The sequence below is a fragment of the Capsicum annuum genome, chromosome 10 (assembly GCF_002878395.1).
Source record: "Capsicum annuum cultivar UCD-10X-F1 chromosome 10, UCD10Xv1.1, whole genome shotgun sequence".
Taxonomy (NCBI): Eukaryota; Viridiplantae; Streptophyta; class Magnoliopsida; order Solanales; family Solanaceae; genus Capsicum; species Capsicum annuum.
The window spans coordinates 122,328,112-122,344,497 of record NC_061120.1 but is presented as its reverse complement, the minus strand read 5'-3'; positions in this window follow the sequence as shown (position 1 = coordinate 122,344,497).

Below are 16,386 nucleotides of genomic sequence, written 5' to 3'. Positions count from 1 at the left end.
TTGTGGATCCTCCTTCACCTTTACTTCAGAAAATGTGAGAGGACCCATCTTTATAAATTGGACAACCCTTGTGCCCTCAGCAAACAAAGCACCAGTCTACCCCACTCAACCTGAGCAACGACCATCTGAGTAATAACATAAATAGACTAATGGAATTCTGTATTAGTTACCTCGTCTTGAGTAAGACTAGTAGAAACTAGTGGAACTCCAAAACTATCAGGGATAGGACTGTGAGATCAAAGATAAACCCCAGAAGTAGGATGCACCACTTCAGTATTACCCCCGGATGGGATAGAAGATTTTCCTTGTGTTCCAGATCTACGAGTCATGATATGAAAGACGAACAAACAAGGATTAAAGAAGATCCCAGGACCGAGACTCCAAGCTTGAAATAGAATACCAAGAAAGTAAAATATTCCTAAATGCCTTATAGCCTCTCCCTTATGAGTGTGGTGCGCTACACACCCCTAAAAAAGACTCTACTCGACATGGGTTTGTGGACTCACAATTAACCATGAACTTGGTATTTGATACCAACTTGACATAACCCGACAGGGGGTCTTCTTGTAATTGGCATCCCAAGTCTGACTAGGACCAAAGATCACCCTCGTAACCTAACCCAACCTCCAGCCTTCTGCCCTGAGTTGACTGAATTTTCGAGCATAAAATAAAATAATGTAATAGCTTACCTAAAGACTCTGGGATAAGATCATAACTGTGACCGACCTAACCGAGTCCAACCATCCCATGCTAGCAATCCAACCATACCAAACCATATCGAAATAAGGGCCATAAACTAGACCATAACCAAATATGTAAATGAAGAATGTTCCTCCTTGTAATAGCCTTTATTCAACACAAAGTAAAAATACTTAGATCAACTACATCAAAAGCAACAACAGAAAGCATTTTAGTATATTAATAGAGTTGGTACCTTCTCAGTTGAGAGTACATCAGTTCACACATTGCTAATTAGTTGGGAATTAACCTACGCTGGAACAAAAATTCTACAGTTTTGGATCAAAAAGTTTAATAAACAAAAAATAGATCTTTAAAAGATCATATAAACTGGAATGGGGAGAGTACCTTTATTTCAGAAAATTCTGCATTAGATTGATTGGACATAGACAAAGATGCAAAATAGGTAGTAGAACTGCAAGAGATCTCGGCACAATATTGAATTTCTTGCAATAAGAAAGTCAGTACTTTGTGAAGTGATAAGCTTCTAGCAAAGAATTAAAGGTAAGCTTGGAACCAACATTATTTGAAAGATACACATTGTATTTTTCTGGTGGATAATTGTAACCCATGACTGATAAAATTGAATTGAGTTCAAATTTAATTGTCTTACAGGTAATCAGATTATAAGTGTTATAAAACATAGTAATTTCATCATTTTATAGGGGATTCAAAAATTTTAAAAATCAAACACGCGAATAAGCCTACCAAACTATAGCTTTACTATTGAAAATGCAACTACATACATTATTACAATTATATTCTACAAGGTTTCATATCTTGAAATGTCTTAATAATAGCATCATTAGAAATATTATCAATTACATCTTTTTCTAAATAAGGCACCTAACAATTACTAAAAAACCATCACTCATTCGGCTCCACTAGTCATTCTTGATAAACTTCATTATCAAAAAAGCTTTTTCAATGGATATGGTGGCAACTAGCAGAAGTAGAGAAAGTTTCACTAAGCGGAATACTAGAGGATAATTTGAATGTTTTTTGTCTGAACTAATCTTTTAGAAAGATCACATAGCCCATTGAGATCGAAGAACCTTTCATCAACATTAGAAGCATCAACAATGTAACTTGCAAGTTGATTCTCAAGAGTACCTACATTAAATTAATCAAAGTCATCTGGATATAACTCTTTCATTCTCATTATTTTTTAATGTCAAAACTTGAAAATTGGTTAATTGGGTTCAAACAAGCAATTTAATGGAGCAAATCAATCGTACCTCATCAAAACGATCATTGAGTTCTTGAAGTTGCCAATCATTAATATTGCAAAACACATCAACACAATAATGATATAAGACTGTATAGCTAGCAAGTTTACGTTGGGATCTTAAAGATCTAACATATGGTTCTTTAAAGTTAGGTATGAATATATCATGTTTGGTACAAAATATAGAAACCTTATCGATAAGAGAATCCCATTCATTATCCCTTAAAACTTGCAACCTTCTCTTTGCTACTTCAATAAGTAGCATAGCATTTGCAATATCTTACTCTTTTTTGTAAGCATTTATTAAGCTCATTTATGATAGCCAAAATTTCTCTCATCAAATGCAACATAAAAGCAACCTCAAATATTTGACAAACTTCAGGATGTCCCATTGCCTTGTTTTTCTATCCATATTTCGTGCATTAAGAATAAGTGATTCAAGAACATCAACAATAGATCCAAACCATCAAAATAAAATTGCTAAATTATTTATAATGGGATCCCAATGAGTATCACAAGCTCTTGAAAGATCAATTTGTTGATTCAAGCCCCTACTAGTAGTAACTTCACCCATATCTAATGCCTCTTGAATTTCTTCTTTTTGAGAATCTCGAAGTATATCCATGCTCTTAAAAAAAGATCCCAATAGATTTAAAATATTTAAAACCAACACTACAAGCTTTCCTACTCCAATACACCTTTTTGAGACTCCAACAAGAGTTAGTTGAAGTTGATAAGCAAAACAATGGATAGAATGAGCTGATTTGCTTTCTTGCCTAATCAATATTTTAAGATCATTGATCTCACCTTGCATATTACTTGCCCCATCATAGCATTATCCACGCATGGATGATAAACTCAAGGAATGTTGAGCAAGTAAATTAACAATTGCCCCAGTTAGAGATAAAGCACTAGTATCTTGAACATGAACAATGTCAATAAGTCGCTCCATTACAAATCCCATTCTATCAATATATTATAATACAATATCTATTTGATCTTTATGGGACACATCAAAAGATTCATCAACTAGTAACACAAAATAGTCACCATTTAATTTCTCAAGAATAGCTTTAATTGTCTCGATTTTACATACAGTCACAATATCTTTTTGAATCATTGGAGAAGTCACTTGATCATTTAGAGAAGCATATTCTAGCACATAATCATGAATTTTATCACACATTTTTGTATACTATGAGAGTATTTGAATAAAATATCCCTACTGAGTGATAATTTAGATTCATTATGACCTCGAAATGCAACCCCCTGAGTTATGAGAAGTTGTACTATATCAATCGAAGCAGTTAAGTGAATCAAATATCCTTTTTAAATTTGATTTGACTACCTATAAAATCCAAATTGAATCGATTATCATTGTCGTAATAAATCTTGATATTTCTTCTTTGATTGATTATGCATGCTATTTGCTAGACCAATATGTTTTCCAAGAATCTTCTTCTTATGCTAACTTCTAAATCCTATAGTTGAAAATACTTCACCTCCATCTTGATGGATGCTATTGTCTTTAAAAAGATAATAATACAATCAATAGACTGCATCTTTACTAACACAATACTCCAACCAATCATTATATACATCATCAAACTATTCATGATTGAAACAACGCATTGATCCAGTAATATTTGTTTGAGGATACTCATGGAGCTTCAAACGAGGTTGACAAGGACCATTTAGGAGATATATTCTTCTAATAAGATCATGATTTTTTGAAGGATACTTCAGTATTGGAATTCTTTCTCCAGGATCAAACTTTTTGTGAACTCAAATCAAATTCTTGAGGAGGTAATGGTATTTCAAAATAATTGGCATTTTCTTCTTGGTAAGATTGACTATGAATAGAGAGACTAAATTGGATTATGAAATTGTGGAGACTAAATTTGATTTTGGTATTATGGTAAAATATTTCTTCAGTGAATGTTGAGACTGTCATAAAGTAAGAACTCGATTAGAACTTACAAGAATCATCCAATAACATAGTTTCTTATTTAATTCTCAAATTCAAAATAAATTGTACAATTGAACAAGTAGGCACATTATCAACAGAGAAGATGGTGGAACTTAGAACCAACAAGCACTATACATACAAAGTAGGCACGTCATTTTATTTTAGTTGTTTTCATTTTAAATTTGGTTCAAATTGATGCACAAGTCACAACATAACTAGTAGAGATTAAAAATTAAAATTTGGAATAATGAAACTCTTTTTTTTTATTTTCCTCAGCTAAAGTTTCAAAGTTCTAAGATGGTGGCAGTGGCACCTTAAAGGCTAAAGCAATAAAAACTAAAGTCAGCCATCTTTTACACCAAATACAATAAAAAGAGATTTTACACAAATAAAAATCAAAATCAAAGTAGCACACACATATATAAAAATAGAATTCTAAAAAAATAAAATCAAAAAAGAAAAAATTAAAAAACACATTGAGGAAGCCATAATAGAGATTGAGAAGACCGGAGCCAAGTGGAGGTCGCAAGGAGATGCCCGATGAATGATGATCAAATCAGAAAAAAAGTGAAAGGCGAGCATCAGCTAGCAAGATCAGGTTGGATAGAAAGATCTGACTTCATTACTCGTTAGAGAGAGAAATAGGGTTTTTTATTATTTGAAATTAAATTAGGGATTTAATTTTCAATCCTATTTGCCCCTTTTTAAAAAATAGAGAAACGTCTTTTTGTTTATTTAAATAAGGAAAAAGATGCCTATCTTTTTAACACATCTAAAGCAAAAAAATTTAAAAACTGTTGTGAATGGGTCTCGAACCTGAGACCATGAGGTCGTCAGCGCAAATATTTGAACCCTATTTGCCACTGAACTAATTTTTTACTTATTTCAAAGGGGTTCAACTTAATATATGTACACATAGCAAAAAAAATTCAGCATATATATATATAGAGTATAATTTTTCGAGGAAGGGGGTTTAGATGAACCCCCTAGAGTCCAGGTGGCTTTGCCCTGCACAGAAGACTTGGACATGTAAGTTTCTCTTTGTTAAATAAGTTGATTTCAAGGGACCTGGTCTATGGCATACCAAAGATGAAATTTCTAGACAATAAGGTATGTGATGCTTGTGTTAAAGGTAAGCAAACCAGGACTTCCTTCAAGCTAAAGAAGCAGGTGAGCACTTCCAGACCCCTTGAGATACTGCATATAGATTTATGTAAACCTATTAAAGTCCAAAGTAGAGAAGGAAAGAGGTATGAATTTTTCATTGTGGATGACTACTCCAGGTTCACCTAGAAAATATTCACAAGAAACAAGGATGAAATATATGAGGCTCTGGTAACATTTGTCAAGCAAGTTCAGATGAAGATGAATTGTAAAGTTGTTGAATTCAGATCTGATCATGGAACTGAGTTTTAGAACATTCAAGTTGCAGAATTTTTTGTTTAGCATGGAATCAACCATAATTTTTCTACTCCTAGAAAACCTCAACAAAATGGGGTTGTTGAAATAAAGAACATAATACTCATAGAGATTGGCAGAACTATGCTTATTAATAGTGGACTTCCAAAGAGATTTTGGGCTGAAGCTATAAGTAATGCATGTTACATGACTAATAGGTGCTTGATCAGATCACTCATCAACAAGACTCCATATGAATTAATGTTAAAAATAAAGCGCAAACTTTACTATTTCAGACCATTTGGATGCAAGTGCTTTGTGCTAAATAACAGGAAGAATACATTGGGAAAATTTGAATCTAAAAGTGATAAAGTTGTGTTTGTTGGATATTCCTCAACAAGCAAAGTATATAGAGTTTTTAACAAAAGAACATTGTGTGTTGAAGAAAGTGTTCACGTGATGAGTCAGGAAATCTTATGAACTCAAGTGATGGTGAAGATTATGAAATTGAAGAACTTATTCCTGTTCAAATGGATGATGTTGCTAATGGTGATGCTCAAGGGTTAAATGATGCAAATGATAAAGATGAAAATGATGTTGATCCGTATATCAGGTATAGATCCCAGCTTCAGTGGAAGAATAATAAAAAGGGACTAGTCAAAATTGAAAGGGATTGGTCCCAGTGGAATAAATCTTGGAAGGACAAACTGGAGACACAAATCTTCTCATCCACTTGAAAATCTAACTACCCCTTTGGAAATAGGAGTCTAAACAAGAGCCCAAGTAAAAAATTTCCTGACATTCTCAGCATTTTTATCCTAAATTGAACCTAAGAATGTAAAAGAAGCTTTGAAAGATGTTGATTGGATAAATTCAATGCAGGAAGAACTTCAGCAATTTGAAAGAAGTAAAATCTGGCATTTAGGATAATTATTGGGACCAAATGGGTATACAAAAATAAGCAGGATGAGAATGGAACTATTAGCAGAAAAAATCAAGGTTGGTTGTTCAAGGGTGTAATCATGAATAAGGGATTGAATATGACAAGACTTTTGCACCCGTAGAAAGAATAGAGGCAATCAAAATTTTTATTGCATTTGTTGCATGTATGGGGATTAAACTATTCTAAATGGATGTCAAAAGTTCCTTTCTGAATGGAAACTTGAAGGAAGAAGTATATGCCAAACAATCACCGAGATTTGAAGATATATACTTTCCTCATCATGGGCTTAAACTGGACAAATCCCTCTATGGTTTGAAGAAAGCACCAAGGGCCTGGTATGAGAGAATCTTAAAGTTATTCCTGGAAAATGGTTCAAAAGAGGGAAAATTGATAATACATTATTTCTAAAGGCCATGGGTAGCAGCCTACTTATCGTTTAGATATATGTTAATGAAATAATCTTTGGGGCAACTTCTAAATCCCTATGTGAAGAGTTTTCAAAGCTAATGGGGAGTGAATTTGAAATGAGTATGATGGGTGAGTTGAGTTTCTTACGGGGGCTGCAGATTAAACAAACTTCTCAAGGGACAATAATTTGTCAAGAAAAGTATATCAAGGAGTTACTAAAGAAATATAACACGGGAGATGCCAAGCCAATTGATAATCCAATTAGAACCAACTTAAAAGGGGATAATGATGAACTAGTTCCTTCAGTAAATGAGACAATGTATAAGGGATTATTGGTTCCTTGCTATACCTCACTGCAAGTAGGCCATACATTATATTCAGTGTAGAAATGTGTGCCAGATATCAAACCTACCCAAAGAAATCTCATTTGAAAGCCACAAAAAGAATTCTTAGGTATTTGAAAGGGATAGGGGACCTGATCCTATATTATCCATTTGGAGACAGTTTTGACTTGGTGGGATATGTTGATGATGAATATGCTGGATATTTGGTAGATAGAAAAAGCACCTTAAGAATGGAACATTTTCTTAAACTCAATTGCTTTATCTACTACTAAAGCTGAATATATCGCAGCTGCTTTTTATTGTACTCAATTACTCTGGATCAAGCAACAACTGAAAGATTTTGGTATTGTATCATACATAATCCCTCTGATGTGTGACAATATAAGTTCTATAAACATGGCCAAAAACCCAGTGCAACACAAGAGGACTAAGCATATTGATGTGAGGCATCACTTTCTGAGAGACAATGTTAAGAAAGGGGCTATCTGTATAAAGTTTTGCAAGACTGAGGATCAGATAGCAGATATATTTACTACGGCACTTTACAACGAACAATTTTTATAGAATAAGTTGAAGCTCAGTCTGATCAAAATGATCTGACTTTCCATATAAATCAGTATTTTTCCACAAAATTAGCTTATCCTTGGTAATGTATGTTTTTGGTAGTCTAACTCAGTACCATACCTTTGTAGGTATACACTCGTGGGAGTATCTTTGAAAGAACATAGATAAAGTATGCACAAGATTGAGAATTCACTCTAAGAAAGAGAGGGACTTGGTCCCATCTCTCAGGTTAGTATCATGAATGTGCAAGTTTTTTTCTATTAGAAAAGGCCACATTTTCTCTCTCCTTGTAAAAAATTTGTCTTATCCAAAATTGAAATCAAACTCATTTTTGTATTAACTCCATGGACCCTGCCCAACTCAACTATCCTAACCTTTCAAAGCCAAACCCTTTTTTCACTTTCCTTCCTAGTGAAAATCTATCCCTAGAACACATGACCCCTCTAACAATGTGATGAATGGTGATGCTTGGATTGCTGAAAATCTTATTCTGCTATCACATAACCCAAAAGAAAGTTTGTATGGTCCTAAAGAAACAAAATGACAGCCTGAAAACAAAATTCTCCAGAGTAAAATCTGAAAATCCTACTAAAAAGCACCAAACTTCTGAGGGACCTGGTCCCAAGAATAAGAGAATGACTGATGATAAAAAATAGTAGGGATTCTAAAAGAAGAAAAGCAAGAGACAATTGCTAAAGATACAGAAATTGAGCGACTAAAAGTATAAATTCAGCAACTTTCAAAGGAGGGTCCAAGGATCTTTGCAGAACTTAGGAATGAGAATGATGAACTCAAGAAGAAGGTTAAATTTCTAACTAATAAGGTTTTGATCTTGAATACAGATATCAGGATACTAACCAATGAGTTGTTACACTGTCTTAAGATGGCCTTACTTCTCCAAACTTTCTCCCCAAATCCTTCACATCTTTAATTCCTCCAACTTCTAAGGCTTTTTCTATGGAACAAAAAAAATAAATCTTGCACACTGTTAAATATGAATGAGTTATTGTTTTTGTGCTCTTTATTTGTTTCTACTTTATTTCTAAAGTTGTTATTCATGCCAGTGTTGCCCCAGTGGCCCTGAGTTAACTAACTTATGCATACTATTACTCTTGGTTTACTGTTTTCACTTTTCAATGATGCCAAAAGAGGGGATACTAATTTTATGTGGTAGGGCTAGGTACTAATGTAAATGAAATATTGAATTACAGATATATATGACATATTGAAAGAGGGGAGAGTGTGATGAGCTACATAGAAGGAATGAAGTCATATTGACAGGGGGAAGGCTATTGGTAAGTTTTGATATCAATTGAAAATAAGGGACCAGGTCCGTATATTGCATGATGATGGAGGCATGATGATTAAATAAGAGAGGGAACATTCATCTTCAGTAGTGGTAATTACTTTAATTAAATATGTTGAATGAATGTTGATGCTCAAAGCTTTATGGTTGGTTCATCATCATCAAAAAGGGGGAAAATTGCTATATCTTATTTTGATGATGAGCAACTTACAACAAGGGACCAGGTCCCTAGATCTTCAAGGCTATAGTATAACCGGAACATGTTTGCATAGTTTTATCCTCTTGTGTAACAAACTGTGCAAGTGTTTCCTGTACTATTTAGGACACCTAGTCCAATTGTATTTTAACCCTTATCATTACTATACTATAAAATGAAAATGATGCTTCTCAATTGATAGTTTTTGCAAAATTAAAATCGGAGTGATAAGAAAAAGAAAAAGCAAAAACTTATTTTTGAGCTCAAGTTCTCAGTCTAGTTCTTATGTCAAATATTGGTCTATAACTGAATTACTAATGCTATAAGAGTAATGTTTTCTTTATGCTTTGAGAGTGCTTAGGTAAAGTTGCCTGAGCTTGTAACTGATTAGAGTTAATAATGTTGAGGGAGTCTTGGCAGAGTTGTCATGGTAAGGCTGTGGTAGAGTTATTACAAGAAAGAGGAACCTAGAGTTAGGTTCAAACCAAGTTTGTAATCAAGATTTTCATTATAGTGGATTTTTGGATTCTTGCGAGGGCAAGCCATGGTTTTTCCTTCCTCGAGCAAAGGGCTTTCCACGTTAATTCAGTGTGTTCCTTTATTTTCTTGCAAGTTTTATATTTTTTGGTACTTTATTGTCTGATTACCCGTGACTGACTTTAAGGGACCTAGTCCCTCACAGTGTAGTGCAACTCTCCTAGTTCCATCTGAGCTACAGTCAACAAATCCTTGAGCTTTTGAAAGCTCACCTCACAAGCATTGGACCACTGAAAAGAAATCTTCTTCTGAGTCAACTTAGTCAATGGAGCTACAATAGATAAAAAAAACCTTAACAAAACACTGATAATAACTTGCTAAGCTAATAAAACTTTGAAACTCAGTGGGCGAAGTAGGTCTATCCCAATCACGAACCGTTACAACCTTGGCTGGTCAACCATAATACCTCCCTTAGTTACCACATGACCCTAGAAAAAAATAGACTCCAACCAAAACTCATGCTTAGAGAACTTTATATACAACTTCTCATCCCTCAATCTTCTAGGCACAATAAGGTAGAAACACCTAGTTTATCAACTTCATGAATGCGACAGTGTCATTGGTCAACCCAAAGGACATGACCAAGAACTCATAATGACTATTTCAAGTCTGAAAAGCTATCCTCGGAATATCCAAAGCTCTAATCCTTAGCTGGTGATAACCGAACCTCAAATCAATCTTCAAAAACACTGCAACATCATGAAGATGATCAAATAAATCATTAATGCGAGGAAAAGGATACTTATTCCTAACAGTCACCTTGTTCAACTGCGGATAATCAATACATATACGCATAGACCTATCCTTCTTTTTCATAAAAAAGATAGGCACACCCTAAGGCAATACACTAGGTTGGATAAATCCCTTATCTAACAACTCCCGCAATTGATCCTTCAATTCCTTCAACTCGGCGGGGGTCATCCTATAAGGAGGAATGTAAATGGGCTTGGTGCCTGACTCAACATCAGTAGAAAAATCAATAGCAAGATCCAGAGGCATACCAGGCAAATTCATAGGGAACACATCTATAAACTCATAAACAACATAGACAAAATCTAAAGAAGAAGGTGAAACAATGTTAGTATCACGAATATGAGCCAAATAAGCTAAACATATCCTCTCAACCAATCGATGAGCCTAAACATAAGATATGAATCTCAACCTTCCAAGCTATCTTTGGAATACCCAGCGACGCTAAAGTCATAGTCTTATCAAAACAATCTAAGATAACACGATAGGGAGACAACTAATTCCTACCCAAAATAACATCAAAGTCAACCATATCTAACACAAGCAAATCTACCCAAGTCTCACGGCCAGAGAAAGTCACAACACAAGATAGTGCACCCGATCCACCACTAAAGAATCACCTACTGGGGTACATACACAAATAATCATGGCAAGAGGCTCATTTACAAAATCAAAACCCACAGCAAAATACACAAACACATAGGATAAATTTGATTCAAGATCAATTAATACAGAAATAGGTTTGAAATAAACAAGGATGATACCTGTAATAACAATATTAGAAGCCTCCACCTCAGGTATGGATGGTATATCAAAACACTACCCATGACCACCAATTTCCTGAGTGGCCCCATGACCACCAACTGCTTGAGTGGCCCCACGACCTTCACTACCTCTGCCTCTCACACCTCTGCTAGCACCCTACCCCTGACAGCTGAAATATAAGTAGCCCTAATTGCACAGCAGGGGCAGTCTTTGGCTAAATTGCCAAACTCATCACATAAAATAATCTCTATGACTTGACTCCACTAGAAAAGGTACAGTTGGGCCCAGACGACCACCCTGAACTACTGAACTAGAAGATACACCACTAAAACTCTACAAAGTTGCCTGCATCAGCCTACCCTGATATATATGAGAACCTCTAAAATCTCTACCATAAGAAATATGACCTCTGAACTCAGAAAAATAGTGTACCTTTTTGGTGCCACCCTAAGATAATTAAAGAATACCCTCTTCCCTCTTGGCATGATCCATAATACTCTTAAAAAATGCCACAAATACAACCATCTGAGATGTAGCCAACTAATGGGAAATATCTAAACCTTTACAAACTTCTGAATCTTCTCAGACTCAATGGAAATACTACCATAGGAATATTTAGACAAGGAATGAAAGCGTACCTCATACTCAGCTACAGTCATAGAGCCCTGCTCCTAGCGGTCAAACTCATCATGCATCCAATCTCTTAAACTATAAGGCATAAATCACTCTAGAAAGGCATTTGCGAACTGAACCCATAATAACTCAGGAACATCAACAGGCCTACAATCAATAAGTAATCTCCACTAATCTCCACAATATCACTCAACTGATATGTAGTATAAAAAACTCCATACGACTCAAGAGAACCCAAGTTATGCAGTTTTTCTCGATAATTAATTAAGAACTCATAGAATCCTCACCTACAGTACCACTAAATCTCAGACGACCTAAGTGGGTAAATCTCTAAAATCTCTTCTCATCCTCAGGATTCATCATCAAAATAACAACAAGAGGAGGCATAGTAAATCAAATAGGCTGAGATCCCACTTGAGAAGGGAACATAGATTAAGGCTTGTAATACCCCATATTCTTTCTTGTTCAATTCAGCTTAAAAAGGGTACATTAGAGACCCAAGACCTAAAATTTTAGCAAAGTGTTGAAGACTTAGTCTCACTTTTGGCCTTTAAATTTTGACGACTTTATTATCGACCTTTCCAACCTTGGAATGTCAATTTCTAAGTTGTTTCATGATCAGGGTAGTCTATAGTACCTCCGGGGTGAGTTTTGGAATTTTTGGAGAAGGATTGAGGCATGTTTGGTTGGAAAAAATAGAACCTCTATGTGATATCACCGCACCGTGTCGATGTAGATGACGTGATGCATCGCTAATTGCATCGTAGTGAGTGACACAATACGTCACTGATCATGTCGGTGCCCATTTTTGAGTCATCTACCATCACCCAAATCCGCCCAAAATACATAATTTTAGCCGATAATAGCATAGATGCTTCAGTATTCACCTTTTTCTTCTCTAAGAACAAAGCTTAGCTCCAAGAATAAAGAACAATCGCATAACTCCTACTCCAAGAAAGCTTATAATCCAAAGTTCCAGGTTTGAGAACTTCAAGAACACCATTAGAGAGTCAAAGGTTTAAGATTTTACATTCAATTCATAAAGCAAGGTATATGGGTTTATGAACAAGGATTCTCTTTCATCCTTGTGCCCAAAAACTAGTTTTTAAAGTTGAATTTATATGATTTACAATGTAGGTTTTATATCCAATTATCATTATTTGAAGATGTTGATGTTTCAAGTGGTTAAATATTGAATTGCCTCTCTACTTATTCATGTTTATGCATGTGAGATGATTTCATATTCATTGAAAATTAAATTTCACTATCTTGACTAGAATTATGCAAGAATTTCAAGATTTTGATTATTGAGCATGACTTTATGATAATTTGACATGAGTTTGATCATGGGTTTTAATCCCTAAGTATGAGTATTGATATTTCAAGAAGATGATGCCTTTAAGTATCCCATGATTAGTTTACATTCAAATTTTTTTAAGAAAAGATTTGATCTTTTGATCCTTAGTTAAGATATGAAATCCACTTTACAATTTTGATTACAGTTTTGATCACAGTTTAAAGTAAATAGATGCAAAACTAGTTTTCATTGTAAACCCTTATGCTAATTTTAAAGTAGATTTCCTACAGAATGAGCATACAGATTAAAGGGAGTAGTATTTAACACCGAGCGGGAAGTGTGGGTTTAGTGCATCCTACTTCCCCAGACCAACAAGCCAACATAGGTATAGATTTAGATTATATTCCATTTGTATATAGATACAAATATAGATTGTGATTACTTAGGTTATACTCCTTGGCAAGAGTAAGACACCTCTCCTCAATATGAAGTTTTCCCATAAGGGAACTAGACGTTGGACACTATGATAGCTTACATAATGTATGTCGGTTAGAAGAACCTCCCTAATAGCAAAAATTTATAGAACAATTTTTAAAAGAATTCCCTACAGAATAGAGTAATTATAACAGAAATGAACAACAGAAAAGCTTTTAGAACTAAGTGTACAGGCTCACATTTTAATTAGATATTGTTTTTCATAAGTCATTAGCTATGAGATTTTAGTTTTTAGTTTATAGATGCAAAGGTGAGTCCCTTTACACTTACCTTAAATGATTTGAATACGGACTTGACTTTAGTCCTACTTATTTCACTAAAAGAAAGAGTAAAAGTACAGCTTTCAGAACTAAATGTTATGACTCACTAGATTTATGCAGTATGTTTTGCTATCCATGGTTATGTTTTCTTTTCAATTTTCAGATATTCCAGCTTATGTGAGTCATCTAAATTTAGCATGCATATTTTATGAGTTTTGATAACATTGAGATATTATTTCTACTTATGTATTCACCCCCACATGCTCAGTACATTTCAAAATTACTAATCTACATATATGTCTATGTGCTACATTGTCTCATAATGTAGGTCCAAGTGATCAATTCCTGCATCGTGATTGACCGTAAGCATCTTTATCTACATCCCGACAATGGTGAGCCCTTATAGTTTGGTGACCTAGTTATTCAGATTTCTAGATTAGTTTATTTATTTATGTCAGAAAATTCAAGTTTTCTGAGGGTCTATCCCAGCAGCATTAGAGACTTGTCCGACTATTAGATCATTGCAATTTTTTAGTGTTAGTTCTTCAGATTTTTCTTAGTTAAGTAATTTCATACATTTCATGCAGTTAAACTCAGTTCATTTCAAATAGTATTTCAATATTTTAGTGTACCGCATACATATATCACCTTTATTTGAGTCATCTGAATGAGTAGTAGGCTTTTAGGGTTAGCTCAGGACTACTTGTAGTTTGAAGCACCGTGTAGTGTCCCAAGAATCATTTTTAGGCATTACAAAATTGGTATCAGAGCCTAAGTTTATAAGATTCCTATGGAGTCAGACAAGCCGCATTACGTATAGTCTTGATCATAGGTTTGAAGCTTCCCACATTTATGAGCAAGAGGCTACGGGATATATTTAAGAAATTATCTCTTTCTTTCATGATCTATCATGCTTATAATGTATCTATCTGCTTTTAACTTGTGCTCTGACATGATAGTTTAAAATGCCTCCTCGCCGAGTTAATGCATACAGAAATGATAACCAGCCACCTCAGCCTGCTGACCCTCTAAATAGAATGAGAATGTATCCCATGCTAAATTTTGGGCAGCCTTTCAAGCATTGGCCCAATCTGTGACTGCTAATGTTCAGGGAAACCATCAGGCGATAATCCCACTTCAGCAAAATTGGGATTTAGCAGCAGCCAGAATTTATGACTTCATAAGGATGAATCCGCCTCAGTTTTTTAGGTCAAAGATAGGTGAGGACCTACATCTTTACTTAGATGAGGTGAGTAAGATCACCCAGATTATGTATGTTACTGAAAAGGAGAGTGTAGAGTTGGCATCCTATAGGCTAAAGGATGTGGTGTATGATTAGGTGGTTATCGGAAAAATAGTAGAGGTGAGAATAAAGATCCTATGAGTTGGCAGGTATTCCAGGTCGTGTTTCTAGATAGGCTCTTTTCATATGAAATGAGAGAAGATAAGTTAGAGAAGTTTATAAACTTGAGGCAGGTCTCAATGACAGTGAAGAATTACTGCCTTAGGTTCCATCAGTTGTCTAAGTATGCCCTTGATACGATAGCAGACCCTAGGGCTAGTATGAGTAAGTTTGTTACTGGATTATCTGGTTTGGCAGTCAAGGAGTGTAGTACTATCATACTTATTGGGGATATAGATCTTGCTAAACTGATGATTCATGCACAAATTAAGGTAGAAAAGTTAAAAGGAAGAGAGAGAAAAAATAAGAGGCTAGTACCGGGCAGCTTAATTATGGCCAGACTAAGTTTGGAGTGTGAAATTGTTCATAGTTTTAGAGTCATTCATCTATGACAACTCCATCTTCAGCCAGTGCTCCCATCCCCTAGGCTAGGCAGGAGCAGTGGGGTAAGACTTCTATGTCCAGATCTCAGAATAGTGTGAGTGGAAAACACAGTTATTCTCCATGTGCTAAGTGTGGTACGAATCATCTTAGTGAGTGCTTGTTGGGATAAAAAGGTTGTTATGGTTGTGGTAAGTTGGGTCATAGAATCAAAAAGTATCTGCATGCTGAGAAGGGAAACATGGATGCTCGTCCCCAGACTTAGGCTACTTTTGCACCAACTACTCTAGGCCGCCCAGTACCTCCTCAGGGTGGATCATCTAGTACCGATGGCGGTTAGCACCAAAATTGGTTTTATGCTTTACCATTCTGTCAGGAGTAGGAGAGTTCACCAGATATTGTTACCGATATGCTTCGTGTCTTTCATCTTGATGTTTATGTGTTGTTAGACCCCGGGTTGAGTTTCTCTTATGTGACCCCACTAGTTGCAATAAATTTTAAAGTAGGTCTTCAAAATCTTTCTGAACCCTTCTTGGTTTCTACCACAGTGGGTGAGTCAATTGTTGCCAAATTGATCTATAAAAGTATCTTATCACTGTCCTTCATAAGATCGTGTTATTAGACTTAATAGAAATATATATGGTTGATTTTGACCTTATTTTTGGTATGGATTGGCTTTTTTCCTGTTATGCATCTATAGATTGTCACACCCAAGTGGTGAAGTTTTAGTTTTTAGATGAGACAATTTTTGAGTGGGAAGGTAATTCAGTGT